At 45.5% G+C, this 26,258-nt stretch overlaps 1 long non-coding RNA gene across 1 annotated transcript; it reads left to right on the top strand.

The window, feature by feature from the left end:
- Window positions 1-927: 927 nt before the first annotated feature.
- LOC141156374 (uncharacterized) lies at window positions 928-13,721 on the top strand. Its single transcript, XR_012247597.1, has 3 exons — window positions 928-1,080; window positions 10,787-10,930; window positions 13,605-13,721. It is a non-coding gene; the product is annotated as an uncharacterized lncRNA (long non-coding RNA).
- Window positions 13,722-26,258: the final 12,537 nt, after the last annotated feature.

Raw genomic sequence — 26,258 nt, forward strand, 5'->3', positions numbered from 1 at the left:
AATGCCCATGCTGTGACTGCAAGGGCTGACAAAATTTGGGAAAAACCCAGTAACAATTTAAAGACACCTAGAGCTGGGCCAGAGTAACGAGTATGACATGTTCCCATTAGAAAGCAGATGGTCTGCTATACAGTTATAGGGTATGCAGTGAGTCCAACGGCTGCCAAAATTTAGGAAAAAATCCACTATCAATTTAAAGGCACATAGAGCAGGGCCACAGTATCGACATATTCCCATTACAAAGGAGAGGGTTTTCCATATTGTTTGCCTATGCAGTGACTGCAATGGCTGTCAAAAATTTGGAGGGACTCCAATGCCCCTTGCAAGAAACGTAGATGTCGTAGGGCCTCCTGAAAACAATGTTCCCATTATTAGGAAGTGGGTCTCCCATAGAAGTAACACAAGCACATGAGACAGGAAGTGTTGTGCTCCAGAAGCATCTAGCAACTAGAGGGGTTAACACAGTCGCAGGAGAAGGGGAGTGTTTTAGCAGAGCCCCAGGGAGATTGTGGGGAAGTTGTTTACTGTCTGGCTGAGCGGAAGAGAAAGGTGGTGTGTGTGTTCTGTATCTCACAGAAGCGCCCCTGCAAGTGAAAAGGATTCAAGTCAGAAGTGAAGCTAAGCACTGGTCAGGTAGAGTTTCTGAACTAACAGTGCAGAGTATTGTCAGGCAGAAAGATAAGGACTGGAAGAAATGATGTCACAGGGATCATCTCCCTCAGCAAACCCTCCCCCCCTCCTCCATCTCACTGTGCTGTAAAGAATGCTGTGTTCATTAATGTGCCTGTCAGTATTCCGGGTATTCTAAGTCAACTTGTGAATGATTTTGCCCTTTGTTAAAATGGAGTTTGCTGTTTTTGTATGCCCTACTTCCTGTACATTTGTTTAAAACCCAGCCCAGGTGCTGGCTTCTTTGCTGGAGTATTCTGCTTCCGCTTCCCTTCAACCCAGCAGCCTTGTCCTTCTATTACCTCCCAGATCTTTTGTGTATTTACCGGGCGGGTGCATTACCAGCTTTATATTCAGGTGTTTCTCAGCAGCAGTGAGCTTCTACCCATGGCTCCGGACATTCTCTGCAATGTAAGCTACACTCACTGTGTTATCATTAACCTGTTGACTTTGGAATTTAACCCTTGGTTCACTCTACCTGGTAAGAACTGTGTTTCTGAACTCTGTGTTACTGTTTAACCCTTCGTTCACTCCCTCCGGTGAGGGCTGTTGGAACTATTACTGGAATATGTGAACTTGTTTCTGGACTCCCCTGAATTTACGCCACATCTGGGATTAACTTGTGAACTTGTTCCTGGACTTCCCTGTGTCTACTGCATACCTGGATCTGACTCTTACTACACCAGCAGTGTTTGAATCGAGCCACGTCACCAGTGTGTCAGACTCACCTTTTGATCACATTTGTGTAAGACTCCGTCGTAAGAACTTTACCGACTTGCTATACAGGTTTCAAGGACTTTATATCGCTGGACTTGTTTCATTGCATGTCACTACGGATTATCTGTATATTGTTTCGGGGTGTTATTGCTGTTACACAAATACACTATTTGCATTAAAGAAACCTGTCTCTGATTGTTCATTGCCCCACGCTACCAGAATCCTTGAGTTCCTACAATAGTATTACAGTGCCTTTGCATTAGAACTGTGCTGTCCTGTACTACTGGGAAGACTGTGAACTGCTGTGCTGCTAAGAAAACTCTACTGTTTGTCACTGGAGCCTGTTGCTCATAAGACTTAACTTGCACTGGCTGTGCAACTTCTTATTAAATGCTACTGTTCTACCATTTATGAGGACTCTTGTCAAGTGTGTCTGGTTAGCAGCAAGTGAAACAAGCTGCGTGTCTGTGCCTGAGGGTCAATACCCCTGTGTGCCTGAGGGAAGCTGCAGCACATGGTCTATGGTCGCCCTGAGTAACGGTTCCCCCAGGATTCCAAAGAATTCATGTAACCTGTCATGCCCCTATCTGAACCTAGTGGCGTGCTTGTAACATTGGTGGCCCATACGGGGAATCTTGAGCATGAATTAGCGTGTAGAGGGAGAAGAGGAAAAGTGTCTGGAAAAACATAGCAGCACAGCACCTCAACTCAACTCTGCTACACCAGTTAAAGGGGACCAGCCCTAAAGAAAAACACACTAGCAGCAATGGATGTGGAAATACAAATGGACAGAATTAGTGAGCTGCTTCTTCAGTTAACCTGTGAAGAATTGAGAACAGTAGCAGAACATATAAAGATGTCAGTAGAACAGATTTCCAAAGCACACAACCGCAGGCAACTGTTAGCTGCCATTAATGCAAAAATGGATGAGCTGGATGAGAAAGAAGCTGATGACGTCATGGGGACATTCCTCTAGGAACTAACACAGTTTCTAACCAGTTTGAAGTTGGAGGATGGAGGGGCGGCACCGATTACCAAAAGTGGGAATCCCCGTCCTCGGACAGAACTACAGGAACCGAAAGAACAATTCAAAGCCCTAACAACAGCTCTGCAGAATCAACCAAAACCTTGGGTGATAGACTCAGACAAGAAAAGACTGTTCATGCCAAAAGACTCCTCAGAACTTCCGGAAAGCCTAGTTCAAGATGAGACTGTACTTACGATCCCTTCTGGTGGCTTTGCTCGAGTGACAGTACTGGTGGTGAATACTACTAAACACAAAATTAGACTGGATCCTAAGAATGTGTTAGGTCACATTGAAACCGCTAAAATGGTATATCCAGCCAGTGTGAGACCCATCCAGGGGTCTACCGTGAATTCAGTCTCCCCACCAAGGAACAGGAGTTACCCAGGGAAGGAAATTGCACAACCCACCTCAGGGTCCTGGATCCCCCAGTATCCCTGGAACACTTGTGTGCTAAAGATATAGCGATAGCAAAACAGATGCTGAGAGAAGAGTGTCATGCATTCTCTAAAGATGACTCTGATATAGGCTGTATCCCTTCGTTGCAATTGAAAATCAATTTGAAAGACTTGACCCCAGTAACCAGAAGTTACATGTCTGTGCCAAAACCATTACATCGTGAAGTGAAAGAGTATTTACAAGATCTCATCAACAGAGGTTGGGTCCAAAAGTCGTCTTATTCCTCTCCTATTGTCTGTGTTAAGAAGAAGGATGGTACATTGAGACTCAATTGTGATTACTGGGAACTAAACCGAAAGTCAGTACCTGATCAACACCCGATACCAAAGATCCCAGATATGCTGTATAGCCTATCAGGAAGCACCTGGTTCTCTGTCCTCGATCAGGGTAAGGCATACCACCAAGGGTTTGTCGAAGAGTCCAGTAGACCCTTGACAGCATTCATCACACCGTGGGGATTACATGAGTGGATCCGCATACCGTTTAGGCTCAGTTCAGCTCCAGCAGAATTCCAGAGGAACGTGGAGACATGTTTAGAAGGATTGAGAGACGATATCTGCCAGCCATACTTGGAAGCCAATGTGGTACACAGTAAAAACTTCCAGGAGCATGTTGAACACATGAGGACCGTATTACAACGGTATCAACAACACGGAGTTAGGTTGACCCCAAAGAAGTGTGAACTGTTCAAAAGACAAGTGCTATTTCTAGGGAAAATTGTGTGCTGAGAAGGATATACCATGGACCCAGCAGAAATCGCACTGGTACTGGCTTTAAAAGACAAGCGGCCCTTTACTGTTGGGGAATTGAGGCAAATATAAGGATTCCTCTCCTACTATCGTACTTACGTTCGGAACTTCTCCAGGATTTCCGCCCCACTATACCTCCTCTTGGGGGTGACGACAGAGACAACACCCACGGAGAAAAAGAAGAACACGGGTAGGACAGGGCTTAAAAGAAACAACGTCGTTTCGTCCCCACAGCTCATTCTCTGGACAGCAGACCACCAGGAGGTATTGGAAGAACTACTAGACTACCTGGTAAAACCACCCATCTTGGGATATCCTGATTTCAATTTACCATTTGTTCTTCATTGTGATGCTTCTCAAGTTGGACTGGGAACTGCTCTGTATCAGCATCAAGATGGAAAAATGAGAGTCATCGGTTACGGTTCTAGAACGTTAACAGACGTCAAGAAGAATTACCATCTACATTCCAGAAAATTTGAGTACCTGGCATTGAAATGGGCTATCTGTGAACGATTTAGAGATTATCTCTACTACAGCAAAGAGTTTGAGGTATACACTGACAACAACCCTTTGACCTATGTCCTTACTACAGCCAAACTGAAAGCAGTGGGTCAGAGATGGGTCGCTGCACTAGCTGACTTCAATTTCAGCATCAAATACAGGCCAGGAAAATGCAATGCAGACGCTGACGGATTGTCAAGAATACCACTAGAGCCTGAGGAGTACAAGCTTATCAGGAGGAAGACACACCATTGTGGTGTGTGGTGTTTATGGTGGAAACCACCATAAAAGCAAGAGAACAAGGTCTATTCAACAACTACCAAAAGAGAAAATCTGTAGAGCACAACGGCAAGATCAGATAATTGGTAGAATACTCCTTCATGTGGACCCAAATGGGTTTCCAAGTAAACGGGAGAGAGACAATGAGTCACCAGCGGTATCTGTTTTAATTACAGAATGGACAAAGCTCTACCTCAGTGAAGATGGTATCCTCTATCTTAAAGGAGGAGAAAACCTGAAGTTGGTACTACCCAGAGTATTCCGTAGGTTGGTCTTCAAAGAACTCCATGAAAACATGGGACACCTGGGAGTGGAAAGGACAATAAATTAGAACATTTCTTCTGGCCGTACATGCAAAAAGATATTGAGAGATATGTGACCAGAGAGTGTGGGTGTCCGAAAGATAAACGTCCCAGCACATCAACCCAGGCACCTATGAGCAACATCCAAACTATGTATCTATTTGAGATGGTCTCAATAGACTTTCTACATCTCGAGACGTGCAAGGGTGGTTACGAATACATCTTGGTGGTGATGGACCATTTCACTTGATTTGCTCAAGCATATGCCACCACCAATAAATCGGGTCGAACAGAGGCAGAGAAGATCTTCAATGATTTTGCTTTGAGGTTTGGGTTCCCTACGAGGTTACACCATGACCAAGAAAGAGCATTTGAGAACCAGCTCTTTGCCAAGCTATGAAAGTACTGTAGAATTCAGAGACCCCACACAACGTCCTATCAATGGACAAGTGGAACGTTTTGACCGGACATTATTGTCGATGTTGCGCACTTTAACAGCTGATGAGAAGAAAGACTGGAAGAGTTCTCTGTCAAAAGTGGTACATGCCTATAACTGTACAAAGAGCGATGCAACGGGTTACTCACCCTTTTTCCTATTGTATGGACGACCGCCAAGACTGCCAATCTACATCATGCTCGATATTCCGGTGTCAGAGACTTACAGAACGTATCAGAAGTATGTTCGGAAAAGGAACAAACGGATGGCATAGGCATACAACATAGCATCCAAAGTGGTTACGCAAGGACAGAGCAAGAGTAAGGAGTAGTATGATCGAAAACGTTACGGAGCAGAATTGACACTGGGAAACTGGGTGCTAGTCAAGAACGTACGTGAGAAAGGCAGTCCAGGGAAAATGCTTTCATCCTGGGAAGACAAGGTGTTTGGGGTCGTAAGGAGGAAAGCTGATGACAGTCCAGTGTATGAAATCCGATTGGAAACGGGAGACAAGAAAACCAGAATAGTCCATCGGAATTTACTGCTACCCTGTGATTATCTCCCACCACAACAAGACTTCCCAGAAGTAGACCGATATCATCTGAGATCGACTAAGGGACCACGACAGACTGAAGCTCCAGAAGTGGATAGTGACCTTGAAAGTTCCTATGGAGAAGAACACACCGTATTTCTCGGACCGGCAAGGCGAGGGATGTACCATCCTGAGGAGAATGAACTAAGTCCTGAGGCTCCAGAGTTCGTACTAAGGAGTACAGATAAAGCCCAATTCAGATCTGATGATCGAACACCGGCCCCTGAAGAGACCGATCGACACTCAAGAGGAGAGGAATTACCAGACCGTGCAGAAACAAGCGACTCAGGAACAGTACAGGAACTTACAGAGGCAGCTCCAAGAGCACCTGAGGATGCACGGGAAATGAGTGCGGCGGAAGAAACTTCTGTGACAGAAGAAGCCTTGGTCTCTGAGGAACAACCCACCAGGAGGATGTCGACTCGGGAAGTGAGGAGGCCTGTGATGCTGACATATGAGACACTTGGTGAACCGAGTCAAGTGCCAAGGACTGTCGACTGGAAACCGGTATCTCTGCCTGTGGAACAGGTAAGCCCACTTGAGTGGTATTCATCACCAAGAGGCAGTATCGGAAATGTTGCCTGGTGGAAAGACTTGTTTTCATGCTTTGATTTTCCTTAAAAGACTTTGTAGAAACAAAGAACTGTTAAAGCATAGAGAGAGCTGGCTAAAGACGTACGAAAAGCTCCACCTGAAGAGATGCTGATTGTTTTAATTGTGTTAATTGATTATTTCTTACAGGCATCTTACAAGAAAAAGGTCGTAAGATTAGGTTGTTATCAATGTTTATGAACGTTATACCAATTTCACAATGCCAATTTGTATATAAAGTTATCTAACTTTCACAACTGTCTCAGAATTGGTCAGATTGACCAATTAAGATGAATGTCGAGGACGACATTCAAAAAGGAGGGAAAAGTGTGAAATACAGAAGTAGTGCTGTTGCTTTAAATGCATTCAGCAACTATTAGAAGTAACACAAGCACGAGACAGGAAGTGTTGTGCTCCAGAAGCATTCAGCAACAAGAGGGGTTAAAACAGTCGCAGGAGAAGGGGAGTGTTTTAGCAGAGCCCCAGGGGGATTGTGGGGAAGTTGTTTACTGTCTGGCTTGAGCCGTAGAGAAAGGTAGTGTGTGTGTTCTGTATCTCACAGAAGCGCCCCTGCAAGTGAAAAAGATTCAAGCCAGAAGTAAGGCTAAGCACAGGTCAGGTAGAGTTCCTGAACTAACAGTGCAGAGTATTGTCAGGCAGAAAGATAAGGACTGGAAGAAATGGTGTCACCGGGATCATCTCCCTCAGCAAACCCTCCCCCCCTCCTCCATCTCACTGTGCTGTAAAGAATGCTGTGTTCATTAATGTGCCTTTGCATTAGAACTTTAGAACTGTGCTATCCTGTACTACTGGGAAGACTGTGAACTGAGGTGCTGCTAAGGAAACTGTACTGTTTGTCACTGGAGCCTGTTGCTCATAAGACTTAAATTGCACTGGCTGAGCAGCTTCTTGTTAAATGCTACTGTTCTACCGTTTATGAGGACTCTTGTCAAGTGTGTCTGGTCAGCAAGTGAAACAAGCTACGTGTCTGTGCCTGAGGGTCAATACCCCTGTGTGCCTGAGAGAAGCTGCAGCACATGGTCTATGGTCGCCCTGAGTAACGGTTCCCCCAGGATTCTAAAGAATTCATGCAACCTATCTCACCCCTATCTCAACCTAGCGGCGTGCGTGTAACACAATGTTCCCATTATTAGAAAGTGGGTCTCCCATAGTGTTTACCTATGAAGTGAAGCAACGGCTGCCAAAAATTTAGAGGAACTCCAATGCCCCTTGCAAGAGCCGTAGAGGTCAGAAAGCCTACTAAAAACAATGTTCCCATTATTAGGAAGTGGGTCTCCCATAGTGTTTGCCTATACAGTGAAGCAACGGCTGCCAAAAATTTGGAGGAACTCCAATGCCCTTGCAAGAGACGTAGAAGTCCTAAAAACAATGTTCCCATTATTAGGAAGTGGGTCTCCTGGGGGCGTGTCTAGCCACTGAGGGAGAAAGTTGCACTTGGAGGAGCTCCTGAATCTATTCTTAAATCCCCTCAAATCCCCTTATTTCTTTGTTGTTTTTTAATCAGACCCAAATAAACACCCTAAGAGTCTCTGCAGGCTCGTTTGGCCCCAAATAGAGACTTTTATAAACTATATCCTGCTCTAAAGATTTGGGCCTACAGGGAAGGCCGGGACCACGGCCTTTTCCTCAGACGCGTACAAGTCTAAGGAGCGCAACCTATTGAAACGAGCTCACAGCGGGCTATGAAGCAGGACGACCATCACCCAGCTCGACCCCGGTACCCGGACGCAAGCCGGTAGTGAATCGTCGCTGCTGAGTGCTCCTGCCGCCAGATCGGGGCAGGGACGCGGCTAGCTGTACTGGCGGAGAAGACCCGACACGTGCTGTGGAGCGGACTGCGGCTGCAGCCGGACCGCAGCGGAGACCGGGTGTAGATCGCGACGCCTGACTCGTTGAAGACTGCGACACCTGAACAAGGTACCGCAGCCCCCCGTTCGCAACACGCACTGTCATGCCAGGACCAAGAAAAATAGAAGCACTTACCAGTCTGGATCCTGCTGCTGCGGACACCCAGGTTGCGGCTGCTGAGCTGGCGATCTGCCGGAGGATAGAGAGGCTGCTGCTCCTCTTGCCTTAAGGTCCTCGTCCCGGTGAGTCCTTGCAGGGCTGCTCCATCTGCCCTGATCCAGCTACCTGGGGTTTCTCGCCGCAAGAGCCGCCGCCATCTTAGTTGCGCTGTGGTCCATAGGGGAAGCGACGGGCCAGGAGACAAGAGCTTGAACTAGCTCTGCTATACAATTTGAATTTTGTGCAGAGTGGGATAATAAGAAAAAAACTCCAATCTATAGACATCTCCCCTTCCCCAATCTCCTGCAATTACTTCTTAAGCAATCCTAACCTCTGTGAAGCCACCTATAGAGTGTGAGGGTATAACAAAAAGTGGATACTCGCCCCATCAAACTATACAGTGATCTATATAGTAATCTAATAATAAAACTCAACCCTCCTTATGATTCTACAATTGTATAATCCTTCAATTCTACAGCTCTGACCAAGATATATATTGACTTTCTCTTTCACAAACTTGAAATAGCACTTGCAATATTGAGGAATCAGCACTATTCCACTAAAGCATTCTACTCTAATTGACAAAAGAACTTTGGTGACATCTAGTGGTTGAAGTTTACTCTTCATCAAAACATTTTTCTTTTTTTTTCTACAAATTTACTGTTACTCTGAGGTGATATCCATTTATCCCCCTTAGAGGAATAAAAAAAAAACAGCAACAACCCAAAACACATTTTATACCGATTTCACCGCATTTGATTTAATCTTTACGATGTAAGTCATTAAGTACCAAGAACTGTTCACCTCAAAACCCCCCAACTCACTCACCTACTTATATTGTCTCAACTTATAATATGTGAATTCTACAAGAAACTACACAGAACTCTAAATTTAAATATATAACTAAGGACCTCCCGCAAAAGGTCAAAATAGGAGGAGGGCCCTCAAGAGACGCAAACCTGCATTCAAAAAATTTGAGCGGGGATATGGAAAAATGTATTAAAAAAAACAACATTCCCCCCTCTATGTCTTCAAATAAAACCCCACCCCCTTCAAAAAACTCTACTCCAACCTTAAATAGCTCTTTAAATGAAGAACAAAATAGTGACACAGAGGACACTATGCATGATACAAGACCAGTGTCTCGCTCATTTATCCACAAGGCCCTTCAATTGGCACTTGATCCTCTAATGAAAGAAATTAAAGACCTAAAACAAGAAATCACACAGGTTGGATCTAGAGTAGACACTCTTGAATCAACTCAAGAGTCTCTATTCAGCTTCTCTGTAGCAACAGTGGATAGCCTTCAGAAATGCCAGCACTATCTAAACTTGGCTTTTGAAGCTCTTGAAGATCAAGAGAACCGAGGACGCCGAAACAATCTTTGAATAAGAGGTCTTCCAGAAACCATCCTCCCGGAATCCATTCCTTCTACGATAAAAACCCTCTTTATCCAGATCCTAGGTGAGAGTTACCAGGAAGAGATCACAATAGAGAGAGCTCATAGAGCCTTGAGAAAAAAACCTAAACCCTATGAACCACCCAGAGATATAATCTGCCGACTTTTGAACTACAAAGTTAAAGAGGATATTCTTAAAAGTTCCAGGAGCTCAGACTGCATCTCCTTTGGAGAAGCACGCATCCTGATTTTTCAAGATATCTCCCCTCAAACTCTTCAGAAAAGAAGGACTTTGAAACCACTTACAGATGTCCTAAGACAAAAGAAAATTCTCTACTTCTGGTTATTCCCTTTTGGCATTTCATTTACTGCTAAAGGAAAAAGAATGATCATCCACCCCAAAGAGGAATTAGACGAAGCGCTTATACTCCTAGACCTTCCTGATATTCAAATTGAAGATTGGAGTTTTGTGCAGGACTTAGCGACTCTACATCTAGTCCCCCCTCCACCCACATGGAAGCCTGCCCCGGCTGGACGACCAGGTAAATAAAGAAAACAACAAGGAAAACTCACTCCTAAACGACTAATCTCGGACTAAACCTGCGTATGGTCTGGACACGAGTGTTAGGACTTTTTCCACTTCCCAGACAACATGGTATAAGATTACCCTCGAAGACTATTTGGTCACAGATCCCGGTCCTACTCTTCCTTTTGGAATCGATATGTGACTAAAAATTTGCTAAGATTTAGCTTTTTGACTTTTTCTGTTTAATTCCACTACCGTCCTTTAACATAATTGACGTTAGATAGAGTTCTTGTGTTGACACTGATGTCAGTGTGATTATTCTCAAATGTTATGCACTGTAATTTTGAGTGCACTCAACTACATAGGAAATTTTGCTATATGTTTTCTAGATAGAATTAATGTTCCTGTTGAACAACTGACTGTTTTTCTCCCCCCAAACTGTCAACCATCCCGTTTTCCCCTTTTTTATCCCCTCTCTTCTTAACCTCCCTAACGGTCCGATCTTCTCACACAGATAGATTTCTTCTGCTTCCTCTGCCAAGGTCATCGATTTCTCAAACAGACAGAATCCTCACGGCTTCCAGATCATCTTCTCGCTCTCCATCTCCACTTAGAGCACGTATCCAGCTGACCCGAAAACTATTTGATCCACACATTTGTAAGTATGGCTTGTGTTAAGATTCTATCTTACAACAGTAGAGAAATTAACTCCCCTTCTAAGCGAGGCCAAGTCATTAAATACTTTAAAAAAAGAAATCAGATTACTGTTTAATACAAGAAACACACTTTAGAGACGGACATATCCTTTCTCTTCCCAATTCACCTTTCTCTAAATGGGTACACAGCCCCTCTAAAGGCCCCGTCACTAGTGTTGAGCGAGCACTAAAATGCTCAGGTGCTCGAAGCTCGGGCCGAGCTCGCCGTGATACTGAGGTGCTCGACCCGAGCAACGAGCCCAATGTTAGTCTATGGGAGACTCGAGCATTTTTGCGGTGGCACCCCCGGCAGTCTTTTAAAAGCCTAACAAGTGCCCAAAACGATAGTGACAGTGCTCAAATGACATGGGGACAGCATGGGGATTGCCCCAGGAAGCATTTCTGACCCCCAGGTCACTGCTGTCAACAACGTGGTCAGAGGTATTAAGCCACTTTTACGGGCTCACAATAAAACGTTCAAAAACGAAAGTGAAACTTTTTTCCTGTGAAATATGTTAAGGAACATCCTTTCCAGGGAAAAGACTTGTGTATAAGTTAAAATAAATGACCAAAAGCAAAAATACTCCTCCACACCTTCGGCTATGTTCACAAGTAGCATTTTTTATGCATTTTTGCACTTTTGTATTGCTTTCAACTATGACAAATGCATTCACTGGGAAATGTCATTTTAACATTTTACAACCTTATCTGGCCATGTGCTGTGTGACACATGCATAAAGTGCTGAAAAGACATGGGAACAGAATGGGGAAGACCCCTGGAAGCATCTCTGACTCCCAGGTCACTGTCTAAAAGTGTGCCCATCATAAGTGATCCTTGCCGCATCAGAAGATGCAGACTTGCAACTATCCCCATGCAAGTTCTAGTCCCAGAGCAGTGTTCAATTGTACCTCCCCCATTCCTTGCAATACAAGCGCAAGTATGCAGCCTGCCACCCACCCACCCCCAGGCTGCAATACCATACTGCTTGCTTGCTTGAACTTGAAATTGGGCCTTTTAGGCATGTGGAGGCGGAATCTGGCCACCACGTCATGGCCGTGTTGGCGGCCTGGAATCCATACTCAGTCCCCAGCCGCCCGGCGGCCGGGTGTCCATACTCGGTCCCCAGCCGCCCCGCGGCCGGGTGTCCACACACGGTCCCCAGCCGCCTGGGGGCAGCCGGGTGTCCATAAACGGTCCCCAGCAGCCCCTATTTCTCCTTGGAACATCCCCCCACACACTTTTCTTATCCCGGCCTGCTTTAGGCAGCATTGGACGAGCTCACCAGAGAACCAGACTCCTCCGGTGGGCCCTGACTTCTCCATCGGTGGAGTTGAGAGTGCCAAGGTGAGGAGCATGATGATGATGACAGAAGTTAGCATCTCCTATGTTTTCTTTTAATGCAAGTGTAAGTGTGCAGCCTGCCACCCACCCACCCCCAGACTGCAATTCCATACTGCTAGCTTGCACTTGAAATGGGGCCTTTTAGTTTGGAGGAGGCCGAAGCTGGCCACTACCTCATGGCTGCTTCGGCAGCAAGGTATCCATACTCAGTCCCCAGCCGCCCCTATTTGTCCTGGTGTGCCTTATACATAAGATTAAGCGTGTATACCAAAACATTACCTGTGCCCTCCCCAGTGCATTTAGTGGGAAGGAGAGCCTATTCCGCTGTAGTGTGTGCATGCCAAACCCCTGTTCATGGTACATGCGAAGATGCCTCCCACCTTGCACCTGTCATTGCAGACTTGCAACTATCCCCATTCAAGTCCTTGTCCCAGGGCAGTGTTCAATTGTACCTCTCCCATTCCTTGCAATGCAAGCGCAAGTATGCAGCCTGCCACCCACCCACCCCCAGGCTTCAATACCATACTGCTTGCTTGCTTGCACATTAAATTGGGCCTTTTAGGCATGTGGAGGCGGAATCTGGCCACCACGCCATGGCTGTGTCGGCGGCCTGGTATCCATACTCAGTCCCCAGCCGCCTGGTGACCGGATGTCCCCGCTTGCTCCCCAGCCTCCAGGGGGTGGCCGGGTGTCCATACTCGGTCGCCAGCCACCCTTATTTGTCCCGGTAACCTTTCCCACACTTTTCTTAGCCTGGCCTGCTTTAGGGCAGCATTGGCCGAGCCCACCGGACTATCAGACTCCTCCGGTGGGCCCTGGCTTCTCCATCAGGGGAGTTGAGAGTGCCAAGGTGAGGAGCATGATGAGGATGATAGAAGTTAGCATCTGCTTTGTTTTGTTGTAATGCAAGCGCATGTATGTAGTAGCGGCTAGGCCTGAGGTGGTCAGCGTTTTGGCGCATATCCTACCTCCTCCGAGGATTGCTGGATGTTTTCCTGCTACTATCAAAGTTCTATGACTCCCGTTAAAACAAAGCTTCAGGTGATAAATGATGGATGAGGTAGTGGCAAAGGAGAAAGAGCAGGAGGAACAGGGACCATTCACATCAATATCAGGCCAGTCAACCAGATATGTCTTGTAGGATATGTTTCTGTAACAAAAGGAGCGGTTCGGCTACACAGTTTGGGGCATACAGTGAGTGCAATGCCTACCAAAAATTTCGAGGCACTCCAATGCCCCTTGGAAATGACATGGAGGTCAGAGGGCGTTAACTAAACCTTTTTTTCCATTTATAGCAACTGGGTCTCCTTTGCACTGTTGGCCTAAGCAGTGAATGGAAGGCTTTCCAAAAATTATGAGGAACTGCAATGCCCCTTACAAGAGCCATGTGTGGCGGAGGCTAACAGAAGGCCCCAAGTCACCAGCCATACAGGTGAGCACTACACGGTACACTCAGGGACGTGGGCTACTTCTACCCGCTTACAGCAAGGTAGCCAGGAAGAGTGCAGACAGACGGGGAGGCCTACAACTCCACCTGGCCAGGGGAACTCCTGCTTGCTCACTGACTGACCAGGCCTCTTATGCTAGCCAGTACTCCCGGGAGGGTCTACCTTATAATCATCAGTAAAGACCCTGAACTGCACTGCAAAGACTCTGAGTCGTTCCTGCTGCGCTCGTGCACCATCACTCCCATCATCCACACTCACTGCCCAGAGGCTATACTCCTCCCGTGGGGAGTTATCCCATTCTCTGCTGCGCACACAACACCAGCCTCAGCGGTCTGCCTCGCAGCGGTGGTACTCCCTGACCGCAATCCACGGGTGGCGCAGTCGGACAATTAACCTCAAAACCTAAGAAAGACTGCCACTGGTTTGACCAGCCTGAGCCACGGGACCGGGTCACCGCCACGGAGACTACAGACCCCAGAGACAGGGCACCGGGTATCCCACACACGTGTACACACGGCCCAGGGGGCGCGTCACATGCAGTACAGCATATTACAAACATAAGTCCCATTATTGGGGAGTGGGTGTCCCATAGTATTTGCTTATGTCTTGCAAGTAAAAGCTGCCAAAAATTAGGCCGGAGCAACTTGCAATGCCCCTTACAAGAGCCATGCAGTACAACATATTACAAACATAAGTCCCATTATTGGGGAGTGGGTGTCCTATAGTATTTGCTTATGCCTTGCAAGCAAAAGCTGCCAAAAATTAGGACGGAGCAACTTGCAATGCCCCTTACAAGAGCCATGCAGTACAGCATATTACAAACATAAGTCCCATTATTGGGGAGTGGGTGTCCCATAGTATTTGCTTATGCCTTGCAAGCAAAAGCTGCCAAAAATTAGGACGGAGCAGCTTGCAATGCCCCTTACAAGAGCCATGCAGTACAGCATATTACAAACATAAGTCCCATTATTGGGGAGTGGGTGTCCCATAGTATTTGCTTATGCCTTGCAAGCAAAAGCTGCCAAAAATTAGGACGGAGCAACTTGCAATGCCCCTTACAAGAGCCATGCAGTACAGCATATTACAAACATAAGTCCCATTATTGGGGAGTGGGTGTCCCATAGTATTTGCTTATGCCTTGCAAGCAAAAGCTGCCAAAAATTAGGACGGAGCAACTTGCAATACCCCTTACAAGAGCCATGCAGTACAGCATATTACAAACATAAGTCCCATTATTGGGGAGTGGGTGTCCCATAGTATTTGCTTATGCCTTGCAAGCAAAAGCTGCCAAAAATAAGGACGGAGGAACTTGCAATGCTGGCACCCTGGTGGTATAGTGGTGGTGGAGGCTGAGGATAAGGAAAAGATGATAAAACAGCTGAAACGAGGAAGCGTATACCCATGTGTGGGTGTGAAGCGGTGCATGGGAATACACCTCCCGAAATAACACAGTGGATTTGACTTTATGTTACTTTGCTGTCATTTGGTGGTGATGAGAAGTCTGGCCCAATCCAGCCCTTGTTCATTTTGATAAGGGTCAGCTTGTCAGCATTGTCAGTTGACAGGCGAGTGCGCTTATCAGTTATAATTCCCCCGGCGGCACTAAAAACACGCTCCGATAACACGCTAGCGGCAGGGCAGGCCAGGACCTCCAAGGCGTACAGAGCGAGTTGATTCCAAGTGTCCAGCTTGGATACCCAATAATTAAAAGGCACAGAGGAATCACGGAGGACGCTGGTACGGTCGGCAAGGTATTCCCTCACCATCTTTTGAAACTTTCCACTCCTTGTGAGAGTACCCCGCGCCTCAGGGCGTGTAAGCTGGGCGGGTGTCAGAAAACTGTCCCAGAACGTTGACAGTGTTCCCCTGCCTCTGCTGGATTGGAGCTGCATCTCTCTCGCCTGTACGCCTTGGTTGGGCAACAAACTGTGACCTCTGCCACTAGCGTGTTCAGATGGGAATTTTTTTAAGAGTTCTGCAGCAAGGGCCTTCTGGTACTGCCCCATTTTTGTAGACCTCTCCACCTCAGGAATAAGAGAGTGAAAGTTCTCCTTGTAGCGGGGGTCTACAAGTGTCACCAACCAGTAATGACTGTCACCCAACATTTTGACAACGCGAGGGTCACGGTTAAGGCAGCGTAACATAAAGTCAGCCATGCGTGCCAGACTGGTAACGAGCAAGATTTCCGTGTCCTCACCAAGATGACGACTGACCATGCTCTCCTCCTCCTCCTCCTCTTCCTCCTCCCCCCTGTCCTCAGGCCACCCACGCTGAACCGACGGTATGGCACTTGTACAGGTACTACCGTCTACAAAGCATGATAGCAGCTCCTGTTCTTCCTCCTCCTCCTCCTCCTCTCCCTCATTATCCCCCAATGCACTTTGGGATGAGGCTGGGCTGTGTGTAATTGCCCGCTACGGCTTCTTGATCCATCTCATCATACTCTGGCTGCAATGCCTCCTCTTTAATTCTCTGCAGAGAGCATTGCAAAAGACAGACAAATGGGATGCTGATACTAGTGATGGCGTCATCGCCACTCACCATCTTGGTGGCCTCCTCAAAGTTTGTCAGGATGGTACATATGTCAGACATCCAGGTCCACTCCTGAGGTCTTAAGTGTGGAGTCTGACCTGAATATCGACGGCCTTGTTGCAGCTGGTACTCCACAACTGCTCTCTTCTGCTCACAAATCCTTTGCAACATGTGGAGGGTAGAGTTCCAACGTGTGGGGACATCACACACCAGTCGGTGTGCCGGAATCTGCAAACGCTCCTGCAACACAGCAAGGGAGGCGGAAGCTGTAGCCGACTTGCGAAAATGAACTGACAGGCGGCGTACTTTCACGAGCAGATCTGGCAACTCGGGGTATGATTTAAGAAACCGCTGAACCACGAGGTTAAGCACATGAGCCAGGCATGGTACGTGTGTGATCTCACCTCGCCTCAGAGCCGCCACCAGGTTACGGCCATTGTCACACACGACCATGCCGGGATGTAGGTTCAGCGGTCTCAGCCACAGATCTGCCTGCTCTTTCACAGCTGTCCACAACTCACAAGCAGTGTGAGGTTTATCACCTAAGCTTATGAGTTTCAGCACAGCCTGTTGCCGCTTGGCGGAGGCAGTACTGCAATGCTTCCAGCTTGTAACTGATGTGGTGATATCTGAGATGGAGGCTGAACATGAGGAGGAGGAGGAGGATGCACAGGAGCTGTACACTGTGGGGGCAACTCTGACTGACATAGGGCCCGCAATCCTCGGTGTGGGGAGGATGTGTTCCGTCCCAAGGTCCGACTGGGTCCCGGCTTCCACTATGTTTACCCAGTGTGCCGTCAGAGAGATGTACCGTCCCTGGCCACAAGCACTTGTCCACGTGTTCGTTGTCAGGTGGACTCTCCCAGTAACTGCGTTGTTGAGGGCATGGCGGATGCTTTGGGACACGTGCTTGTGTAGTGCGGGGATGGCACACTGGGCAAAATAGTGTCGGCTGGGGACCGAGTACCGAGGGACGGCCACCGCCATAAGATTGCGGAAGGATTCCGTCTCCACCAGCCTAAAAGGCAGCATTTCCAACGTAAGCAGTCGTGAAATGTGCGAATTTAGGACTGTGGCCTGTGGGGCATTAGCTGCGAATTTCCGCTTTCGTTCAAAGGTCTGGGATATGGACAATTGAACGCTGCGGTGGGACGTGGACGTGGACGTTGATGCTGTTTCTTGAGAAACTGCCATAACAAGTGAAGACTGAGAGGAGGGGGCATCTTTACATGCAGTATGGACAGGGGATTGCCTTGCACACACAACAGGGGGTTCTATTGCACGCACAACAGTGGAAGAAGCAGTGGTGACACCCGCTGACACTGGTCGTGGACCCTGGGTTTCGCCCCACAAAGTCGGGTGGTTTGCTGCCATGTGCCTGATCATGCTGGTGGTGGTCAGGCTGGTAGTTTTGTCACCCCTGCTGATGCTGGCATGGCAGGTGGAACATATGGCCTTTTTGGGGTTATCAGCAGAGTCTTTAAAAAAAATTCCAGACTCTGGAAGACCTACCACTTGTACTGGCAACGTCCCTCGTGTTGGTGTTACGGGGAACGGTTGCCTGCCTTCTGTCTGCGGCCACCACACTGCTTCTTCCTGCCTGTTGGGGTACTCTGCCTCCCTCCCCCTGTGTGCTGCTGGCCTCACTCTGCATGTCCTCCTTCCACGTTGGGTCAGTTACTAGATCATCCACCACCTCCTCCTCTTCCACTTGCGCACCACGATCCTCCTCCTCACTTCCTGGCAATTGTGTCTCGTCATCGTCCACCTCTTGTGACAGATTGCCAACGTTGACTTCCTGTGGCCGTGGCTGTTCAAATATTTGGGCATCGCAACATGGGATCTCCTCTTCCACCACTTCAAGCGTATCAGGCGAGGGGCCCAAATATGGAAATGGACCAGTGAACAGCTCTTCAGAGTGTCCAAGTGTGGGATCACTTGCTGTCTGTCGACACTCGGCATGGTGGGAGGAAGGAGCATCAGGGTGAGGAGGAGTATGCGGTCGAGACTCATGGCTACTGAGAGTTGACCGTGTGGAAGACAGACCAGAGGTGGTGGTGCCCAGGTAACTGGAAGTATTATATGCTATCCAATTAATAACCTGTTCACACTGATCAGTTCTCAATACTGGTGTTGTTCTGTGCTTCCCTAGTAATTCTGTCAAGAAGTGGGAGCAAGAAGATGTGGCTGTTGGTTGTGGCACATTTTCACCTTGGCCACGGCCCCGTCCTCTGCACGAACCATCACCAGAACGTCCACTTCCACGTCCCTTGCCACGCGCCTTGCCCATTGTAAATGAAGTAAAATAGATTACATATGCACTATCAATGGAAAAAGGGTAATAAAGAGTAGATTAGAACCGTGGAAGAGGAAAACCACAGTTATTGTTTACTGGGGTATACCACACTTTTTTAAATAGAGATATTTGCGGCTGAAAAGTGAGCGACACACTCAAACTGCTTTTTTTTTAGATACCAAAGGCCCAAAACTGGATAGTACAGCGATTTGACCCGTGGAACTGCGAAACCACACTGGGATGTCGGGCCTACACAAGACTATTTTCAACAGATATATTTTTGTGTCACAACAGTCAAGAGACACTACTGTTTTTCTTTACGGAAAAAAATACCAAAAGCTGAATAATAGAGATTTTTTACCGTGGGATGGCAAAACCACAGTTATTGTTTACTGGGGTATACCACACTTTTTTAAATAGAGATATTTGCGGCTGAACAGTGAGCGACACACTCAAACTGCTTTTTTTTTAGATACCAAAGGCCCAAAACTGGATAGTACAGCGATTTGACCCGTGGAACTGCGAAACCACACTGGGATGTTGGGCCTACACAAGACTATTTTCAACAGATATATTTTTGTGTCACAACAGTCAGGAGACACTACTGTTTTTCTTTACGGAAAAAACTACCAAAAGCTGAATAATAGAGATTTTTTACCTTGGGATGGCAAAACCACAGTTATTGTTTACTGGGGTTTACCACACTTTTTTAAATAGAGATATTTGCGGCTGAACAGTGAGCGACACACTCAAACTGCTTTTTTTTTAGATACCAAAGGCCCAAAACTGGATAGTACAGCGATTTGACCCGTGGAACTGCGAAAACACACTGGGATGTTGGGCCTACACAAGACTATTTTCAACAGATATATTTTTGTGTCACAACAGTCAGGAGACACTACTGTTTTTCTTTACGGAAAAAACTACCAAAAGCTGAATAATAGAGATTTTTTACCTTGAGATGGCAAAACCACAGTTATTGTTTACTGGGGTATGCCACACTTTTTTAAATAGAGATATTTGCGACTGAACAGTGAGCGACACACTCAAACTGCTTTTTTTTTAGATACCAAAGGCCCAAAACTGGATAGTACAGCGATTTGACCCGTGGAACTGCGAAACCACACTGGGATGTCGGGCATACACAAGACTATTTTCAACAGATATATTTTTGTGTCACAACAGTCAGGAGACACTACTGTTTTTCTTTACGGAAAAAAATACCAAAAGCTGAATAATAGAGATTTTTTACCGTGGGATGGCAAAACCACAGTTATTGTTTACTGGGGTATACCACACTTTTTTAAATAGAGATATTTGCGGCTGAACAGTGAGCGACACACTCAAACTGCTTTTTTTTTTAGATACCAAAGGCCCAAAACTGGATAGTACAGCGATTTGACCCGTGGAACTGCGAAACCACACTGGGATGTCGGGCCTACACAAGACTATTTTCAACAGATATATTTTTGTGTCACAACAGTCAGGAGACACTACTGTTTTTCTTTACGGAAAAATCTACCAAAAGCTGAATAATAGAGATTTTTTACCGTGGGATGGCAAAACCACAGTTATTGTTTACTGGGGTATACCACACTTTTTTAAATAGAGATATTTGCGGCTGAACAGTGAGCGACACACTCAAACTGCTTTTTTTTTAGATACCAAAGGCCCAAAACTGGATAGTACAGCGATTTGACCCGTGGAACTGCGAAACCACACTGGGATGTCGGGCCTACACAAGACTATTTTCAACAGATATATTTTTGCATCACAACAGTCAGGAGACACTACTGTTTTTCTTTACGGAAAAAACTGCCAAAAGCTGAATAATAGAGATTTTTTACCGTGGGATGGCAAAACAACAGTTATTGTCTACTGGGGTATACCACACTTTTTTAAATAGAGATATTTGCGGCTGAACAGTGAGCGACACACTCAAACTGCTTTTTTTTTAGATACCAAAGGCCCAAAACTGGATAGTACAGCGATTTGACCCGTGGAACTGCGAAACCACACTGGGATGTCGGCCCTACACAAGTCTATTTTCAACAGATATATTTTTGTGTCACAACAGTCAGGAGACACTACTGTTTTTCTTTACGGAAAAAACTACCAAAAGCTGAATAATAGAGATTTTTTACCGTGGGATGGCAAAACCACAGTTATTGTTTACTGGGGTATACCACACTTTTTTAAATAGAGATATTTGCGGCTGAACAGTGAGCGACACACTCAAACTGCTTTTTTTTAGATACCAAAGGCCCAAAACTGGATAGTACAGCGATTTGACCCGTGGAACTGCAAAACCACACTGGGATGTCGGGCCTACACAAGACTATTTTCAACAGATATATTTTTGTGTCACAACAGTCAGGAGACACTACTGTTTTTCTTTACGGAAAAAACTGCCAAAAGCTGAATAATAGAGATTTTTTACCGTGGGATGGCAAAACAACAGTTATTGTTTACTGGGGTATACCACACTTTTTTAAATAGAGATATTTGCGGCTGAACAGTGAGCGACACACTCAAACTGCTTTTTTTTTAGATACCAAAGGCCCAAAACTGGATAGTACAGCGATTTGACCCGTGGAACTGCAAAACCACACTGGGATGTCGGGCCTACACAAGACTATTTTCAACAGATATATTTTTGTGTCTCAACAGTCAGGAGACACTACTGTTTTTCTTTACGGAAAAAAATACCAAAAGCTGAATAATAGAGATTTTTTACCTTGGGATGGCAAAACCACAGTTATTGTTTACTGGGGTATACCACACTTTATAAATAGAGATATTTGCGGCTGAACAGTGAGCGACACACTCAAACTGCTTTTTTTTTAGATACCAAAGGCCCAAAACTGGATAGTACAGCGATTTGACCCGTGGAACTGCGAAACCACACTGGGATGTCGGGCCTACACAAGACTATTTTCAACAGATATATTTTTGTGTCACAACAGTCAGGAGACACTACTGTTTTTCTTTACGGAAAAAACTACCAAAAGCTGAATAATAGAGATTTTTTACCTTGGGATGGCAAAACCACAGTTATTGTTTACTGGGGTATACCACACTTTTTTAAATAGAGATATTTGCGGCTGAACAGTGAGCGACACACTCAAACTGCTTTTTTTTTAGATACCAAAGGCCCAAAACTGGATAGTACAGCGATTTGACCCGTGGAACTGCGAAACCACACTGGGATGTCGGGCCTACACAAGACTATTTTCAACAGATATATTTTTGTGTCACAACAGTCAGGAGACACTACTGTTTTTCTTTACGGAAAAAACTGCCAAAAGCTGAATAATAGAGATTTTTTACCGTGGGATGGCAAAACAACAGTTATTGTTTACTGGGGTATACCACACTTTTTTAAATAGAGATATTTGCGGCTGAACAGTGAGCGACACACTCAAACTGCTTTTTTTTTAGATACCAAAGGCCCAAAACTGAATAGTACAGCGATTTGACCCGTGGAACTGCGAAACCACACTGGGATGTCGGGCCTACACAAGACTATTTTCAACAGATATATTTTTGTGTCACAACAGTCAGGAGACACTACTGTTTTTCTTTACGGAAAAAAATACCAAAAGCTGAATAATAGAGATTTTTTACCTTGGGATGGCAAAACCACAGTTATTGTTTACTGGGGTATACCACACTTTTTTAAATAGAGATATTTGCGGCTGAACAGTGAGCGACACACTCAAACTGCTTTTTTTTTAGATACCAAAGGCCCAAAACTGGATAGTACAGCGATTTGACCCGTGGAACTGCAAAACCACACTGGGATGTCGGGCCTACACAAGACTATTTTCAACAGATATATTTTTGTGTCACAACAGTCAGGAGACACTACTGTTTTTCTTTACGGAAAAAACTACCAAAAGCTGAATAATAGAGATTTTTTACCTTGGGATGGCAAAACCACAGTTATTGTTTACTGGGGTATACCACACTTTTTTAAATAGAGATATTTGCGGCTGAACAGTGAGCGACACACTCAAACTGCTTTTTTTTTAGATACCAAAGGCCCAAAACTGGATAGTACAGCGATTTGACCCGTGGAACTGCGAAACCACACTGGGATGTCGGGCCTACACAAGACTATTTTCAACAGATATATTTTTGTGTCACAACAGTCAGGAGACACTACTGTTTTTCTTTACGGAAAAAACTCCCGAAAGCTGAATAATAGAGATTTTTTACCGTGGGATGGCAAAACCACAGTTATTGTTTACTGGGGTATACCACACCTTTTTAAATAGAGATATTTGCGGCTGAACAGTGAGCGACACACTCAAACTGCTTTTTTTTTTAGATACCAAAGGCCCAAAACTGGATAGTACAGCGATTTGACCCGTGGAACTGCGAAACCACACTGGGATGTCGGGCCTACACAAGACTATTTTCAACAGATATATTTTTGTGTCACTGTTAGAACCTTGCTGTTAGGTTTTTTTTCCTTTGCTGGTCACATGACCTTGTTGGCCTATTTAATCCTGCTCCGCCCTTCTGGCTTTGCTGGACTTCATTGTATATCTACTTTCTAGCTAGCCTGTGCTCTGTATCTAGCTCTGTTAGTTTGCTTGGTCTACGGACCTCTATGTTCTATCTATTTTGTTTGTTCGTCTGTCTGCTACTATTTCTGTTAGGAGGTGTCCCATATTCCTCCCAGTCCTTAGTACTTGTAGGGATTCCCTCCCCACATCTATAGGTCTCCGTACAGACTAGATTAGGACTTTAGCAGGTCTGATCGCAGGATCAGGTTCCCTGTTACATCGTAGGGATTCAGCTGAGTCCTATAGTAGGGACAGATCTCCTCTCTTTCCTTAGCTTTGGTAGCAGAACATAACAGTAAGTCCAGCCTGCAAATTCTCTAAGGAAAGATTTTTTTTTTTTTTTTTTTTGTTCCATCATGGTGTCGGTTCATGATTTGGCTAAACACCTGCAGGGACTCTCTCTGGAAGTGGCCGAGCTCCGTCAGCACGTGAGTAACTTTCCTGGAGCATATTTCTTGGAGCCTAAGGTATGTTTGCCGGATTTATTTTTTGGTGAACATCGAGAATTTTTTTCATTTAAAAATGCTTGCTTATTGTATTTTCGTTTGAGACCCAAGTCCTCTGGGGATGAATCCCAGCGCGTAGGGTTCATAATGTCACTTTTGCGCAAAGAACCTCAGGAGTGGGCCTTTTCTTTGCAACCTAGTGATACATGCTTCAGATCAGTGGATAGTTTTTTTTCTGCTTTAGGATTATTATATGATGATCCTGACCGTGTGGCATCAGCTGAGACTGAGTTGAGATGTTTAAAACAAGGATCAGGTAATGTGGAAAAATATTGTACTCATTTTCGTCGTTGGTCCACTCAAACAGGGTGAAACGATTCTGCTCTGAAAAGTCTATTTCTTGCTGGGCTCAGTGAAAGGGTTAAAGACCTGCTAATTGCTTATCCTACACCTGAGGATTTGCAACAGGCTATGCAATTAGCTATACGGGTGGATAGAAGACTGCGTGCTAGGGTTAATGAGAGCAAATCCTCTGCTATGTCAGTTTCTGGTTATGATAATGTGTGTACTAACAGTGGTGAACCGATGGAGATTGGATCGGTGGCACCTCGCTCTCAAGAAAAAGACCGTCGTTTTTCGGAAGGCTTGTGTTTCTATTGCGGAAAATCTGGTCATTTGATTAAAGGCTGTGAGCTTCGTATGAAGAAAGAAAAAAAAATGGTCAGTCACGCCCGTATTGCCTGTTTAAATTCCAAGGGTATATTTTTAGCTGCTTCCACGATTGCTCAGAAAAAATTAATGGAATTTCGGGTGTTTGTTGATTGCGGGTCTACACTGAATGTAATTGATGGGGGATTCGTGGAAAAACTCAATTTAAAACCTGAACCTTTATCATCCCCCATTGCTGTGGTTTCTGTGGATGGCTCCCCTTTGAAGAATATTACTCTCAAGGTCAGTGAATTTCCTCTCACTATTAATGGTGTTCACCATGAGAAATTGGATTTGGTAGTGTTGAATAACTTGCCTTCTCCAGTAATATTGGGTTTGCCCTGGTTAAAATTTCACAATCCTGTACTGGATTGGTCTACCAGTGAAATTAAATCCTGGAGCCATAAATGTTATGACAAGTGTTGTAACGGGCGTATTGCAGCTTTAGATAGGGGAGAATTGCCTGTTCCTATTCAGGATTTTTGGAGAGTTTTTTCTGAGAAAGAATCGCAGGTTTTGCCTCCCCATAGAGACTATGATTGTTCTATTGAATTTGTCCCTGGAGCGATTCTTCCTAAAAGTCGTTTATTTAACCTTACTATTCCTGAGAGGAAGGCTTTGGAGGAATACATACAGACAAGTTTGGCCGCCGGTCACATTAGGCCCTCTAAGTCTCCTGTGGCGGTTGGATTTTTTTTTGTAAAAAAAAAGGACGGCGGTTTACGTCCTTGTCTGGATTTTCGTGAGATTAACAAAATTACGGTACGCAATCCTTACCCACTGCCATTGATTCCTGATCTGTTTAACCAGTTATTGGGGGCCAAGTGGTTCCCTAAAATTGACCTTAAGGGGGCATACAATCTGTTGCGCATGAAGGAGGGTGATGAATGGAAGACTGCTTTTAACACTCCTGTGGGTTATTTTGAGAATCTGGTTATGCCTTTTGGTCTTACTAATGCTCCTGCATTTTTTCAGAATCTGATTAATGACATCCTTAGACCTTTGATCGGTAAAAATGTGGTTGTGTATTTGGATGACATTTTGATTTATTCGCCAGATCTGGAGTCTCATTGGCGGAGCGTGCGTGAGGTATTACAGTTATTAATGGACAATTCGCTTTTTGCTAAGCTGGAGAAATGTGAGTTCGCTGTACAGAGAATTAGTTTTTTGGGCTACATTATCTCCAGCAAAGGTTTTGAGATGGATCCGGTTAAGGTTCAGGCTGTGCAGGAATGGCCTAGGCCTATTGGTTTGAAATCGATACAGAGGTTTTTGGGTTTCGCCAATTACTATAGAAAATTCATAAAAAATTTTTCTAGTATTGTCAAACCTCTGACTGATCTCACCAGGAAAGGTGCTGATGCGGTTCAGTGGTCTTCTGAGGCCATTGAAGCTTTTGTGTATCTCAAGGAGAGGTTCACCTCTGCTCCCATCCTTATGCAGCCTGATGTTACTAGGCCGTTTTTGGTTGAGGTTGATGCTTCCTCTGTGGGGGTTGGCGCAGTATTGTCTCAGGATAACGGGGATGGATTACATCCCTGTGCCTTTTTTTCAAAAAAATTTTCGGAGACTGAATTGAATTACGATATTGGTAATCGGGAATTATTGGCTATTAAACTCGCATTTGAACACTGGCGCCACTTCTTGGAAGGTGCGGAATTTCCCGTTCAGGTTCTTACGGATCATAAAAATCTGATATATCTTGATGCTGCCAAGCGCCTGAATGCCCGTCAGGCTAGGTGGGCACTGTTTTTCTCGCGGTTTAATTTCTCCGTTACTTACATCCCTGGTACTAAGAATGTTAAGGCGGATGCCTTGTCTCGCAGTTTTTCTCCCATAGTCGGTGCTGAGAAAGAGGAAAACATTTTACAAGAAGGTGTTGTGATAGCTGCTTTAGACTCCGTTTTGGAAGATGAGATTCTTAAAGCTCAGGAGAATGCCCCAT

The sequence above is a fragment of the Phyllobates terribilis genome, unplaced genomic scaffold, assembly GCF_046119375.1.
Source record: "Phyllobates terribilis strain yellow unplaced genomic scaffold, ASM4611937v1 Scaffold_8__6_contigs__length_399053987, whole genome shotgun sequence".
Taxonomy (NCBI): Eukaryota; Metazoa; Chordata; class Amphibia; order Anura; family Dendrobatidae; genus Phyllobates; species Phyllobates terribilis.